The sequence below is a fragment of the Octopus bimaculoides genome, chromosome 7 (assembly GCF_046866305.1).
Source record: "Octopus bimaculoides isolate indiv1 chromosome 7, ASM4686630v1, whole genome shotgun sequence".
Classification (NCBI taxonomy): Eukaryota; Metazoa; Mollusca; class Cephalopoda; order Octopoda; family Octopodidae; genus Octopus; species Octopus bimaculoides.
Window position 1 is genome coordinate 77,126,698 of NC_142934.1, and position 16,418 is coordinate 77,143,115.

The following is a 16,418-nucleotide window of genomic DNA, read 5'->3' on the forward strand; positions in this document are numbered from 1 at the left end:
CATTTCACACACAAGCATAAAAAGATCAAAAGACTGAAATGTAAAGCTGTAAATTAAACTGCTGCATGAAATATCAGATTATATCGATATTTACACATTAAAATGCATATTTAATCCACGAAACAAAGAATAATGAGCAATATATTGTAAGCACTTTACAAACTTAGGTATATCTGTTAAGCAGTTCAATTCCACTAAACAGCATTTTGGATAAGTATGCTCTACTGCAGCTTCGAGTACTTCAACGTCTCGTGAATGGAACTTGCTAGACGGAAACTCTGTAGAAATCTGTCATGGACGACGGGGAGCTGAAAAATTACTGGATTTGGGTAAAAGAAAATACAGGAGAATCAATTATGATTTTATTCAAAATATTCTCCTCTTACCTCTCGGATTCACACACTTCAGTTTTTCTAAGCCCTGTAAAAAAACTCGGAAGGTTTGGCCTCCAGCCAGGCATTTTGCGATGGCTTTGAATTTTTCAGTACCCCCTTGTATGTATGCGTGTATGTGTGTGAGTGTACATTTTCGTGTTTTTCTCGTCCTCTGGTTAACGTTTAGATGCAATGGGTTCTTGTAAACCCTAGTATTTTCTAAGTTCGTTAGAGTTTCATAAGCGATCTCTCCTTATTTTTGCATTGGATTCAATCCCAGCGCTTCCCAACAACCTTAATATTGATTTGACACCAGTAAGTTGGAATGGGAGATCATTTTAAAGAGAAATTGGAACTCATAAGGCAGATAGCCAGAGCATATAGCGCAAAGTTTCTAGCCTGAAATTCTAAAAAATTCCCCAGTTCCTAAATTATTTATTGCTTTTATCGACTGCGGGAAAAAGATAAAGGGCAAAGTGGATGTTGATAGAATCTGAACTCATCGAACAGAGCCGGAAAAAATAACTGAAGATATTCTATGCGAATGTCTAACAACACTGCCAATTTATCTTCATATATGCATGCATAAATAAATCATAATACATACATACATACATACATACATACATAGAAATTGGCATGAAATGCATTAATTGCATATAAAAAACGAGTTATAACACGTACTTTCACAGTGCAACGGTGAACATAAAGACCACTTGCAGAAATCCGACTCAGTTTGCTCCGTATTACAATAAATTGATGTACCAGGTCCTATCAGGCGTGGAATCGCACTCATTAGAAGTTGTGGGACTTTGGTTAACTTTAAAATCTTGAAAATTTTGACAGCCACAGCAGGAGTGGCTGTGTGGTAAGTAGCTTGCTTACCAGCCACATGGTTCCGGGTTCATTCCCACTGCGTGGCACCTTCGGCAAGTGTCTTCTACTATAGCCTCGGGCCGACCAAAGCCTTGTGAGTAGATTTTGTAGACGGAAACTGAAAGAAGCCCGTCGTATATATGTATATATATATATGTATGTATGTATGTGTATATGTTTATATGTCTGTGATTGATCCCCCCAACATCGGCTGACAAGCGATGCTGGTGTGTTTATGTGCCCGTAACTTAGCGGTTCGGCAAAACAGACCGATAGAATAAGTACTAGGCATCCAAGTCCTGGGGTCGATTTGCTCGACTAAAGGCGGTGCTCCAGCATGGCTGTAGTCAAATGACTGAAACAAGTAAAAGAGTAAAAGAGGAATCTACTCATGTGGGATACTATGAGAAGCATTGTAGTTGTCCAGCTATACTACGGTTAAGTTCATGCGGCTTTTTTCTATTTCTTCCTGGAACATTTTGTTAATTAGTAGCTGCTGCATGCATTCCCAGAACACCTTCTTTCCTCCAGCATGATCAGGTGCTATAATGCTGGTGGCACCATGATCCTTCAAGAACAGATTGATGTACCCGGTGTATAATTTGTACATGATGTTATGATAGGCTATTGGGCGGTAATTTTTAGCAATGGTGGTTTGGCTATTTTGGGTGACAAGGAAATTAATTGTAGTTGATAACTATAGGGGAAGTTCTTGTGTATCATTGATACTTTCTCCATGAAGCCGTTTGAGATCTCACCGATTAAAGGTCAGAGCTTGGGAATTTTCTGTTTAACATTTTCTGTAGAACTGTTTCCAGTATTTCGCCATCTAATTCATATTACTTTTTTTTACTACTCGTTTGCTAGATATCCTGGTAGTAACCTTGCTCCAGTTATTTTAGCCACACAGCTTGTTCATTGAATTCATCATTTGTTTCTCATACAGATCTTCAGTATACCTTAAACTGATCTTACGAAGAGGTACTGGAAAATTCCTGGCTTTGGGTAACAAAAAATACAAGAGGATCAGTTTATTATGATTTTATCCAACATATTCTATTCTCAGATTTATACCTTTATTGCAGCGGTCCTTCAATTTTTCTAAGCCCTGTAAAAGAACACGGAAGTTAGGCTTCAACCAGGCCTTTCAGCATCCCCTTATATGTGAGGATGTCTTTTACAGAGATTAAAGCTGCGATAAACTGACTTGGGATATCTGGCAAATAATTTTTCGAGCATTTGTCGCTTATATGTTGTACATTTATATTTTAGTTTTACTGCAGTAGTTGTAAGGTGTTTCAACTGGCGCTGTTTGAAGTTTAGGTTTTTGAATCCTGTATCACCAAAATGCCTCTAGTTTTTTTTTTCTGAGGTTTTCCTGATATCGTGTGAAGTTGTCTCAGTGTTACATTTCATAGATACAATGACCTGTGAGGTACTTTTTCGCATGAATAAAATTTACTTCTTTGAGTTACATACCCATGCTGGTTCAAGCTTTCTGCTCTACCTCTTTACGATACACTAGTAAAATAATAGTTGAGACGAATATCAAAAGATAAATGGTTTAGTATGTTGTTTTTATACCTCTCGACTGTGTGGTCTTCAGATATTCGTTTGCTCTTTCGTTTACTGCCTCTAATTCTAATTTACTGGGTCCTTTACTTATACTGATATTATATGGTTTATAACTCAAATTAAGGTCGTCGTTGATCTGTTGAAACATATCACCCCAAATCACTTGTAAGGCGTTCACAAATTTTTGACGTTCTTCTGTTATGTATGTATGTATGTATGTATGTATGTATATCATTATTCAATTTTATTTCAAAATTTCTTGCTAGTAAAGAAAGAGCCCGTTTCAAACATAGAGCCAATGCTCCTTCCTGTGAATTTCAACATCAACAACAGGTTATTTTTGCATGTGCCTGTACACGTGCAGATTTGTATGCTTTGTTTTATGTATATATTCTCATGTATATATTCTCATGCATATCTAGATATGCTCATATATATTTAAATGATAATCTTCTGGAAAGTTTTACAAATTCTTACAGTTCCAGTGATGGTTTGGATCTGTAGTTTTCGAATTAGCTTTCTCCTTTCTGGTTTTGAGAAGCCTAATTTCTCAATAGTTCAGCGTAGGTATTCCCTTTTTCTTTGATTTTCAGCTTTATGTTAACATCCGCTGGGCAGGTAATTTCCACAACTCTGCATATCTTCTCTTCTGTATCCCACATCATTATATCAGGTCGGTTGTTCTTACATTTTATTGAGGTCTTCACTGGTACATTCCATCAGTATTCCTTTTTATTATGAGTGGCTATGACTTCTACTATATTGTGAGTTCTTATTTCTTTGTCCTTGGGATTATCCTTTCAATGGATTTCATTATATATGCCCTAGCTACAATATATCTCGCCGGTAGATAATACTGTGATGGCATTTTCGGACAGCTGCTTATGATGTGGGTGATATCTTCAGTGTGAATTCCACAAAGCCTGCATCGGTTGTCACATTTTACGGCTTTTCCTGTATCTCTATCCCTTTTGTGCATCAAGTACTTGGTTGATATTTCCTGTTCCTGAATTGCAAACGCATACCCTTCAAAGTGAGAGGTACTAATCCGGCTATTCATCCCGGATAAACTGCTTTGATGATCGATGTTACTATCATCCCGGATAGTCTTCTGTTCATATAGGCTCATCTTTTCATCTGCTGATATATTGCTGTAGAGTCGTGCATCTTCCTTTGGGCATATAGTCTAGGTTATCAGAGAAAAAGTATTGCTCAAGGCGCTGCCTTCCATGTCTTATGATGTTATCAACCTCATGTATGCAAACTTGGTCAAGGGATGCACCTCGACACTCGGTGGTTAAAAGATGTTGCCGAAGGGATATGATGTGACATTCAAAGGCATTTTGGATCAATGCTAAGCCTCTGCCGCCTTGTTTTCGTTTTAGGTAGAGACGGTCTACGTTACTGTTTATGTATGTATGTTATTATTCAGTTTATTTCAAGATTTCTTGCCAATAGAGAAAGAACCGGTTTCTAACCTTGATCCAAAGTTCCTTCATTTGTGTGTGTGTGTGTGTGTGTGTGTGTGTGTGTGTGTGTGTGTGTGTGTGTGTGTGTGTTTGTTTGAATGGAACAACTTTTGTGCGAGAGTTTTATTCATTTATCTGAAACGAAATCTTCACTACGCTGCTCCTCCGAGTTTCCTCTTCTCTGATACCTCTTCAGGTTTGTGAAAAGGTGTAAAAAAACGGGAACATGAGAGCAGCAGAGAAGAAGTAAAAATATATATACAAAATTAAGAACCCATACACGCACAAAATACAAAATACACTAAAAAATGTCATAGATACAGAGAGAAATATATTGTAAATAATTTCATATACTTATGTTCACAACGCAGACATTTAGCGTCCCTGTGTAAACAAATCTCGTGATTAAACCACAGGTTTCTCTTCAAGCCGAATACCAAAACAGTTTGAGTAGTCTCGACGAGTTATTATCGTCTCATCAAGAGTGTCTAATCATGAAATGCAGAGAGAGAGAGAGAGAGAGAGAGAGAGAGGGGGGGGAGTGGGGAATATCAAGTATTTTGCTTTTATTTTTACCAATACTGAAACGAATAACAGTCGCCATTTTACTTATTCATATGTCAATACATTCACTGACAGTGTGCATTAATAAGTAAAGTAAAATACACAGGCAGCATGTTTCCACTTCGTTCTTATTAATTAATACAGTGTCTATTCACACATCGAGTCTAAATGTACGTTAACTAAATATATGTACTGAACATTCGTTGCACACGTGCATCCTTAGATGTATTCTCATGCAGGATCAGCGCGACACAGTATGCGACAAAGCTGTAAGTTTGAATTACAGACGAATTTCTTTGCAGTTTCCGTCTACCAAATTTCACTCATAGAAAAGGAATCAATCCGAGGCTGTAAAAAAGCTGACATTTACCCTAGATATTAAGCAATGGGATTAAACCAGGGCCTTTGTAGTTGTGAAACGAACTTTTTAAACATTCGGCTATACTTCACTGACAACACTATACTCACAATAATTTGTAAATATTCATGATAACTATTTGGCAGGATTTTATTAATTAATACAGTGTCTATTCACACATCGAGTCTAAATGTACGTTAACTAAATATATGTACGTGAGCTTATTCAGATGCAGTCATCGCTTTAGGTAGTAATCCAAACTGTCTGTGAATTTTCTGCCATGCAAATAAATATAATCAGCGTCTGAATATAGTTTAGTTTCTCTTAAACTTTCATACCCAGAAGAAATACTCATATGTTTAAGATTTCGTAAATGAAGGGCATAAAGTATTGTCTCTGCGAAAGACTTCTACAATGAGTGAAGAATGGGGACATAGCTGGACAAATCAGTGTAAAGGAGGTAACTCAGTTTAGGATTATAACCATTGGCAAGGAAGATTTCACTGCGGAGTTTATAAGATTTGGTTCTCACAATTTATTTCTTATGAGCAACTGTTCCAACCTTCGTAAATTTCTCCGATGCCTACAGTTGGACAAAATATTAATCCTTTTGTTGAGAATTGACTGCTTCAGTATCTTAGATTCTTCAGTTTTGTGAAGTCTGAAATTACAGAAGCTTATGGACAATGGGGTTACTGTTGATAATATTTATAGCCATGAGTAGCGCATCTTTTTTGAGTGGGATGGGCTACTCAACTTGAAGAAACTTTTAACTGGGTCCTACCTGTTGGGTCATGCGCTGTTTATATTGATATGAGATCACCTTGTTGCGCACATATGGTTGTGATGCATGTACCTGGTGTACACTTATCAGACGGGTATACTGGGCTTCGCATATTTTCATACAAGGAAATATGGAAGTTTTAGGAACTCTACATCTGTGTAAAATTCTAAATTCTTATTACTAGAATTATCCAGTGATTTATTTCGCTTCTTTCCAAATGCATTTCAATAAATTATAGTTTTTGTGCCTTGTTAGAATTGGACAATTTCGAGTCTCATAATATTTCAAAATCTTCAATGCCTATTAATCAGATCCTAATGGAATATCCAATTCTCATGAACGTATTTATATAAAATCTGTTTTTTTTTCTTTTGTTTACATGGTTTGAGTTCAGTCGGAGTCTATCATTTTTATAAATTTCTTATCTGTTGATATGGATGATTGTGACGAGTCAACATTTTTCAGTCTTTTTCAATACTGGTAGAAGTGGATCTCCGTCAATTGACGATGTGGATTCAGTTATTCGATCAACTAAATTTACTTGCTCCTGGATTAAAATGCAAGTGACTGAACATTCGTTGCACACGTGCATCCTTAGATGTATTCTCATGCAGGATCAGCGCGACACAGTATGCGACAAAGCTGTAAGTTTGAATTACAGACGAATTTCTTTGCAGTTTCCGTCTACCAAATTTCACTCATAGAAAAGGAATCAATCCGAGGCTGTAAAAAAGCTGACATTTACCCTAGATATTAAGCAATGGGATTAAACCAGGGCCTTTGTAGTTGTGAAACGAACTTTTTAAACATTCGGCTATACTTCACTGACAACACTATACTCACAATAATTTGTAAATATTCATGATAACTATTTGGCAGGATTTTGGTAGCTGTATAAGCATAAATTGATTGCAGTTACCGTGTATATTTTAAAAAGATTAATTTTCAACTTTGATATGATATGTGACAATTTTGTCGTATTGTTGGCTTCAGATGTGTCGGAGTTGAAAATATTTCGTTACAGCAAATTCGTCAGAAGTTTTCGGAATTTCTAATTTTCCTGACATCAAATATATCAGAATCGATAATTTTGACCATAGAACTTCTACTAGAAATTATAATTATCAAGTTCTTTGATGTGTAAATATTCTCAACTTTCAATACACCGGAAGTATGTAAATTTTATAAATTTTCAACACAAGATATCTCAGAATTTCAGAGAAATTCTAATTTTCACGGCCCTGGGATATGTCGGAACTAACCTCTTTTGGCTCACCAATCAGAATTGATATTCACACTGCAAACTTTTCAATTTTCATATAAAACCACCGTTTGAAATTTTAAAATGTCTCAAAATATCTGTCGTTATGGCTCAGGGCATTCTGGAATAGATTATTTTAATCACATCGAACCGAAAAAAATTCTTTCACATGTAAACATAATCGATATCTAGGACCCTGCCGTTTTAGTACGTATCTATAAACATTATGAAAGCTGTTGTAAACAATTCCCAGTTTTATGCCTCTTCCCTCTCGAAATTGTTCGTCTGTTAGATTTGATCATTTTAACACTTTGTTTAGCATATGCAAAGGATTAATTATCGTAACCCAATGAATTCTGAAACGCAAATCTTTACAATTTCAAATTTTCTTGACCCGATATCTATCGTGATTGATTGATTTGGCTTTAGGGCGCCTTTGAGAAAGAAGTTATATCTAAAACCTAAGAGAGTTTGTAGATACCAACAGGTTTAGAATATTTAATTCATTTAATTTTCTGGGCCCTGTTTACGCTAGATTTGCTATTTACAATTTTCTACATTTATACTCGATTTTCGAAAGAGATTCATATGTCAAGTTATAGGAGAATTTCAAGATTTCATGATACTGGACCTGGATTAAGATTAGTCATTCTTCATGTTATGTTTTCTTTTCTTCATCTCCACCCTTGCTTGATTTTATCCTCTTTTTTGGGGTCAGTATTATGATGCGAAATGTGTTAATTTTATATGTAGTTCTTTAGACTAATTGATTAGAAACAACATTGTTGGAGTCATTTGTAAGATGTGTGTGCGTGTGTGGGCGTGTGTATATATGAATACACACACATCTATCATTGTTTATCATCATCACCATTTAACGTCCGTTTTCCATGCTGGCATGAGTTGAACTGTTCGACAGGCGCTGGCAAGCTAGAGGACTATGCCAGGCTCTAATGTTTGCTTTGGGACGTTTTCTACAGCTGGATGCTTTTTGTGTGGCATTAGCGTCTGTGAGATGACCAAATAACTTGTAAATACACGTCCTCAATTGAGTGTGGGGGAGTAGTGTTAAGAGATGTGGCTTTCTGCGTGGTGATGAAAGATTAGAGTATAAATGAAGGCAGAAATATGTGACTTCTAGCGGAGGAGACACACGGTAACTCCAGTTAGAGAGAGAGAGAGAGAGAGAGAGAGAGAGAGAGAGAGAGAGAGAGAGAGAGAGAGAGAGAGGGAGAGAGAGAGAGAGAGAGAGAGAGAGAGAGAGAGAGAGAGAGGAAGAGAGATAGAGACAGACAGACAGAGAGACAGAAAGAGAGAGAGAGAGAGAGAGAGGAAGAGAGATAGAGACAGACAGACAGAGAGACAGAAAGAGAGAGAGAGAGAGAGAGAGAGAGAGAGAGAGAGAGTGAAAGAGAGAGGAAAGAGAGAAAATGGTGACGTTACGGGGCATACACTAGAATTACTGTTAGATGTATATAAGTGAGGGGGAACTAAAGATTAGGGTGAGCAGGTGAGTAAGTTCGCAATGTTGCCAAGGAAGAGAAGGAGTTGGTGAGGAGGGGGCATGTCATCTGGCTGTTTCTGCTCTGACGAAGCCGGATGATTTATCTCCCAATTAGCGATATAAAGAAGAGTGCTTATATGCATCGAAAGCCAATATGAGAGTTTCTCTCATGGCAACCATCGCAGCATTTTGTGTTGTAACACAACAATCCACTTGTAAATAGTGATAAGTATTATCTTTTGATATTAATTAACGCCGCTTCTATTGCTAATATATATAGTTATGGTAATATATTTTGTTAAGAACGTAGTAGAGTACAGTATAAAGATCGTCAACCTTCAGATTTCACCCTGCTCTATCCAGTAGCAGTATTAAACGTACTCCCAAGTTTGAGTTTGGGCTTCTGTGGTGTGTGAATAGATAACTGAAAAAAATTGGAGTCAACAAGAAGGAGTACGGTCGTCCAACCGTACTCCTTCTTGTTGACTCCAACTTTTTCAGTTATGTATATATACATATATATATATATATTTCCAGGGTTTCAAATTTGTATATTTAAAAAGGATAGAGACTTTCAACACGATCGATTTTCCATTTATTTAATTATTTACCATTCGTTGTCAACATTTCTGTGCTCAACTCTATCCAACGACTGATCCGCTGGATGTCTGACGTTTGGCACTTCCTCAGGAATGGTTTCCATTAGAACAAATGACCAAAAAACACAATTATCGATCAGAACAGATTATTAGAAATTATTTAACTATACCGTTCTTTCCGCCATGCTGTCTTGATTATATTTTGATTATGATATACGTATATCATAATCAAAATATAATCAAGACAGCATGGCGGAAAGAACGGTATAGTTAAATAATTTCTAATAATCTGTTCTGATCGATAATTGTGTTTTTTGGTCATTTGTTCCAATGGAAACCATTCCTGAGGAAGTGCCAAACGTCAGACATCCAGCGGATCAGTCGTTGGATAGAGTTGAGCACAGAAATGTTGACAACGAATGGTAAATAATTAAATAAATGGAAAATCGATCGTGTTGAAAGTCTCTATCCTTTTTAAATATACAAATTTGAAACCTTGGAAATATAAACAATGAGAACGATCCTTAAGGAATCTAATCAATGATCCTCTGGGGTGAAGTCTTATGCTATATTGGTAACGATTACAGAATTTACTGGAAAATCATATATATATATATATATATATATATATATATATATATATATATATATATATATATATATATATGTATACATACATACACATACATATACATACGCATACAAATACACACACCACAGGCATACACACACACATACACACACACACACACACACACACACACATACACACACACATACACACACACACACAAGCTCATCTCTGTATAGCTGATATTAGCAGTTTGAGTTGATAGATGAAAGGATGAACAAGGGTCTTAAAAAACGTTGTTGTTTGAGAAAATAACGTGAAAGTTAGAAAATGAACTTTTCAAAAACCATTTAAAAGATACGATGAAAATTTCCAAGTTACTTTGAAGAAGTTACAAATGGCGAAAAGATATCGGACAAGTTAGAGTCAAAGTGCTGACATCGTTTGTTAAAATCATTTTCTTGCCTTTTTACAGTAGATGGAAACGTCTATGTATCTATAAACGCAGTTTGTGTATTATCTGAACTTGAAATGTATTTTTTATGGAAGAAAATATGGAAGATCAAACAGAAATCTTTACTGTTTTTCGCAGTACAAGAAAATACTTTATTCTTTACAATATCGGAACGAAGTTGTGATCTATAAATGTTACAAAAATGTGATCGCTTGGACTTCAAAAGCATCGTTTGCTCTCTGGCCATCGCTGAAAAGAAGAAAGCTAATTAAAAGTCTTCTCAATATTAAATACTAGTTTTGTGATCTAGATGGTGCTTAATGCGATAGATTTTTTTCTCCTTACCCTCTGAATAACATATACATACATGATCATTCTTTATATGTGTTAAGATTTTACTGGTATTAAAGCTATAATTCTACGTTATTTATCGATTATTAAAAGAAAGTGATATGTAAATGTAATACACTTGTCGGCAGACATTTCGTAATTACTTGAACAAAGAACAACCAACTTTATAGTGGGTTAAAAATAAACATAAAAAAAACATTATAAAATTGCATAAGGGGCACAAGGATCGATCCGTAAAATGGAACTTCCGAATATGTTCGTGAGAATCCCTAAGCTCTGCTGAATCATGAAGAGACACATGTTTAGCAGAGTTTCCTTCAACTTAACTCCACTCACTCACTCACTCACTCACTCACTCACTCACCCACCCAGCCACAAACTCACTGACTCACTCACTGACTCTCTCACTGACTCACTCACTCACTCACTGACTGACTGACTGACTGACTCACTCACTCACTCACCCATCCACCTACAAAATCACTCACTCACTCACTCACTCCTGGAAATCTCATCTGACATTGGAAGCAAAAATACGAGGAACGAGCATGTTATTTGCGGGTAGACGTCTACGCTTTATCTTTTTCCTGGAGTTCATAGGTCCAACACACTTTTTTGTTTACAATAGAAACAAAATATGAGTTGCTGCTGCTATTTTCCGGGGCTTCAATGTTGTCATTTAAGTTTGGTTTCTCGCCTCTTCTTACCCTGCTTCTCAAATTGTTCATATATCTCCATTTTTCATTTCTTTCTTCTTTATTTTCTTTCTGTAGTGTTTTTTGTGTCTGCAGCATTGTGATAAGCATCTTCAGGTACAACAAAAATGCTCATATTAAGCAAATATTTGACAAAGGCTATATCGCATGTCCTGATGCTTTTAGTAAAAGCACATCACAACATGAACATATCTGCATCATTAAAAACAAAGAATGTTTCTAGAATGTTCCAGTAATAACTGTAATCTGATGAAAATGCAACAGGTCTGTTGTTATTCTATGAGACAGGTTACAGGAATTTTGCACTGTCAACAACTTATGAGATGAATTTTTGGTTTAAAGTCTTGGAAAAAAGAAGACGTCACTGGTTACTTTCAGCTTTTGCACCGAGGTTACAGATGCTCATTTGTATCTATTATCAAAGGTGCACTGGACTATATAAATCTGTTGTTACAACACATTTGTTTAAAGACCTGAGAATTCTGGAATTTTGCGAGAAAGAACCAATCAAATTGACTTGCATGTTCCAAATGCAATCGTAAAACGGCTTGTATAGATTCATAAAAATTCCATAGAGATTCCTTGAAGAAATACATACAATCAATCACATATATGCAGTAAAAACTCATTCATGTACATAAAAATATTACACACACGTACTAAAAAGTTATTTTCTACCTGTAGAGACTGTATGCACATATATTTGCAAACTTATGGAAATACTATCACTCAAACAAAATATTCCTTTCTACTGTAAGCACAAGGTTTGGAATTTGTAGGAGGGGGATAGTCAATGACATCCACCCTCAGTACTTAATTTATCGTCCTCGAAAGGATGAAGGGCAAAGTCGACCTCGGCGGAATTTGAGCTTAGAACGTAAAGACAGACGAAACGTCGTTACGAATTCTGTCGGCGTGCTAACAATTCTACCAGCTTCCCGCCTTGACTTAGACAAAATAATATTGTTACTTTGTTATTAGCGGCCAATCAGAATGCCAGGAAGTATTTCGATAAATTTTAAAGAGAAAACATACTTTTTTTTTTATATATATCCTTGTATTGGATAGTAGAAAGATAAAATTTTTTCAACTCGTAAATAATGAACATTATATACAAAGGATAAAATCCTTTTAAGAGTAGAAACATTTGCCGGCAAATTTTCTTCTCTTAAAAGGATTTTATCCGTTATATATACTATTCAGTATTTACATGTTGAAAAAAAAAAATCTTTTAACTTGTTCTACAATACATTTCAACAGCTCAAAAACAAACTTGCTTTATTACATATGACGTAAGCTTGTATTGGATATATAATATAACGAAGTAGTGGGAAAGAAAGTATATACAAGACACAGTGCTATTACACGAGACTCAACGATCTATATCAACGGCCAACTGTGAACTGCTCAAACTGCCAAGTGCACACAGTTCTTTGTTTTATAAGCATGAGTCAGTCCACTTTTTAGTCACTTGAGGGGTGTTCAGAATCCCTCCACAACACTTTTATACATATCTACATCTTTACATACTTATATACAAAGGTAGATAATAATAAAGTACAAAAAATACATACATACGATCCGACAGAGGCTAGCAGGCTGAACTTGGAAATCACTTTCATCACTCTTCTAAAAAATTTATATGTATGTACTCTACCAACAGTATTGAGTAGTCCTTCAGCTTAATGTAAAATTGTTCTTTATTATAACTCGACACACAAAAAAAAGAACATTAATATACTTACATGTACAAATATCTAGCCAGCCGGTCAACCATCCATAGAAATGTGTGCCTTGATATGTGTGTGTGTATGTGTGTGTGTGTGTGGTTTATTATATTTATACGCATATGTATAGATATTTACGAGCACATACACAGTATGCTCATTTTGCTCCATAACCATACTTGCATTCGAATACATTTAGAGAACTTTACAAAAATACACCGCTGACTCCGTTCGTACAATTGTAGTCATAGCTGTGGAGGAACAGCAAATGTATCATACCAATACAGGTTTGTTTTTCAATACGATCTTCCTGGTAGCTAAATGATTCATTGAAATACTTCCTGCCTGCGTGTGGTAGATTCTCCGGATGTGAGCGTTGCTACTGGAAACGCACTGTTAAACTGTCAAATAGTGACTTCCTCTGATGAAAACCAGCTTACTTCAACAAATGCCTTTTATCAATACTATTCTCTCTCTCTCTCTCTCTCTCTCTCTCTCTCTCATGTATATATGTCATTATTCAGTTTTATTTCAAGATTTCTTGCCAATAGAAACAGAGCCGGTTTCTAACCTAGATCCAAGGCTCTTTCACTGGAATTTCAACATCAGCAACAGGGTAGTGAAATATGTATGTATGTATGTATGTGCAGATTTGTATGTTTTATGTATGTATTCTCATGCATAGAGTTACATATCTAAACATTTTCATATATATTTAAATGATAAACTTCTGGAAAGTTTTACAGATGTTTACAGTTCCAGTGATGGATTGTATCTGTAGCCTTTGAATTAGCTTTCTCCTTTCTGGTTTTGAGAAGCCTAATTTCTTAAGATTGGTATTTAGGCAGTGTGTTACATATCCCAGTGCTCCAATAATTATAGGTATAAACCTGAACTTGTAATCTAGATAGAGTAACTGTAGATTTCTCAATAGTTCAGCATAGGTGTTCTCTTTTTCACTGATCTTCAGTTTTATGTTAACATCAATTTCCACAACTGTGCACAGTCTCCCTTTTCTATCCCAAATCATTATATCAGGTCTGTTGTGCTTACATTTTATTGAGGTCTTCACTGTTACATTCCACCAATATTCATTTTTATTATGAGTGGCTATGGCTTCTACTATATTGTGAGTTCTTATTTCTTTGTCCTCGGCATTATTTTTCCGATGGATTTCATTATAGGGTGTCCTAGATACAACATCATGTCTCATCGGTAGATAATACCGTGATGAAATTTTCGGACAACTGCTTATGATGTGGGTGATATTTTCAGTGTGATCTCCACAAAGTCTGCATCGGTTGTCACATTTTACAGCTTTTCCTGTATCTCTATCCCGTTTGTGCATCAGGTACTTGGCTGATATTTCTTGTTCCTGGATTGCAAACGCATACCCTTCAAAGGTGGGAGGTAATAATCCGGCTATTCGCCCCTGATAAACTGCTTTGATGATTGATGTTACTATCATCACGGAGCTTTCTACTAACGTATCCATGCATAGTCTTCCGCTCAAATAGGCTCATCATTTCCTCTGATGATACATCGTGGTAGAGTCGTGCGACTTCTTTGGGCATGTATTCCAGGTTATCAGACATATGTATGTATGTATGTATGTATGTATGTATGTATGTATGTATGTATGTATGTATGTACGTACGTATGCATGCATGCATGTATGTATGTATGTATGTATGTAATATTTATATATATCAAGTCGATGCTTTTGTGTAGCTGCTGCCGCTGCTGCTCTTGAATATGATGATGAAATAGTTATTCAAATAATGAAACCATGCAAACAAACCATTTCACATAACTCAGATGTGCACATGCAAGATCTATGGATGAGCATAACTTCACATACTAAACGACAGCAGCCTCTCCCTCGTATTTTGTCATTGTCAGAAATGCAGGGGATTAATGTCAGGCATGTTGAAAACGTGGAACCAATGCAGCTTCCGTTCACAAATCGTGATATAAAATGAAATATATTTGCAATAGCGTTGCTGAAACGCGCATGTACATTCCACATCTAAACTAACGACTCGGCTATGTGGTAGGCAATCATTTGCATACACACTATAATCACTATCTGTACTCGTGCCATTTTCCTCTCTGTCTCTTCTCATATCATTTTAATGGCTTCTGTTTCTCTGAACATAACTTACTAAGACTTAATTATTTAGGAAATGCATTGGCCTTCTCTTCAGGTAGTTATAGACGAGATAATGGAAACCTGATTCTCAAAAAGAGCTCTCTGTCTTTCACTCTTCCTCGCTCTCAGCTTCTCTATTTTTCATTCTCTTCTACGTCATCTATCTATTTTTCTGTCACATCCCTCTAAACTTACGCATACACAAACACATATGTATAATACACACGTATATAAGGTATACACGCACAAACACACACACACACACACACTTGCACATACACTGAGATCTATGCTGACAAGCCTCTGGTATATTATCACAGCTATTTTATGATGTCATTTTGGAATATGTTTAGCGAAGATATACGGCTTACAGCCTCGTTAAATCATCTACAGTGAACTCAACACCGGCAAAGAGATCACGGGGGTACCCCATGTGACGTTACAAAAACTAACAGAAATAGACGATGAAGAGCATCGGTTCCCACCCTAACTCGATGGGAGCAAATACGCAGAAGACAGAACAGCATCATGTCACTTCATCAACATTGGTGCTGAACAGTTTGAAAAGAACCATCGAAGAAATGTAGAAATGAGCGACTCTGAAGAAACACCCACCAACTCCAACTAAGGCCTCCATTGACCATTACATGGGATCTCTGTTGCCATTTTTTTCACGCAAAAATCAGTGGCCAACCAACCAACCAACCAACCAACCAACCAACCAACCAACCAACCAACCAATCAACCAACCAACCAGCCAACCAACCAACCAACCAACCAACCAACCAACCAACCAACCAGCCATCAAAAACCCCGACGTAAATGAGGAAGCACAAACGGCTAATCGTCACCTTGTTTGATGAATCACATAGTGAGAAACTCTGAGCAAACATCGATAAATATATATGGTTGTGTGGTAAGAAACTTGCTTCCCAACATGGTTCCGGGTTCAGTTCCACTACGTGGCACGTTCGGTGACTATATTCTACTAAAGCCTTGGGAATGTATTTTGTAGACGGAATCTAAAAGAAGCTCGTCGTGTGTGTATATATATTCACTGGAATTATTCACTGATATCGATAT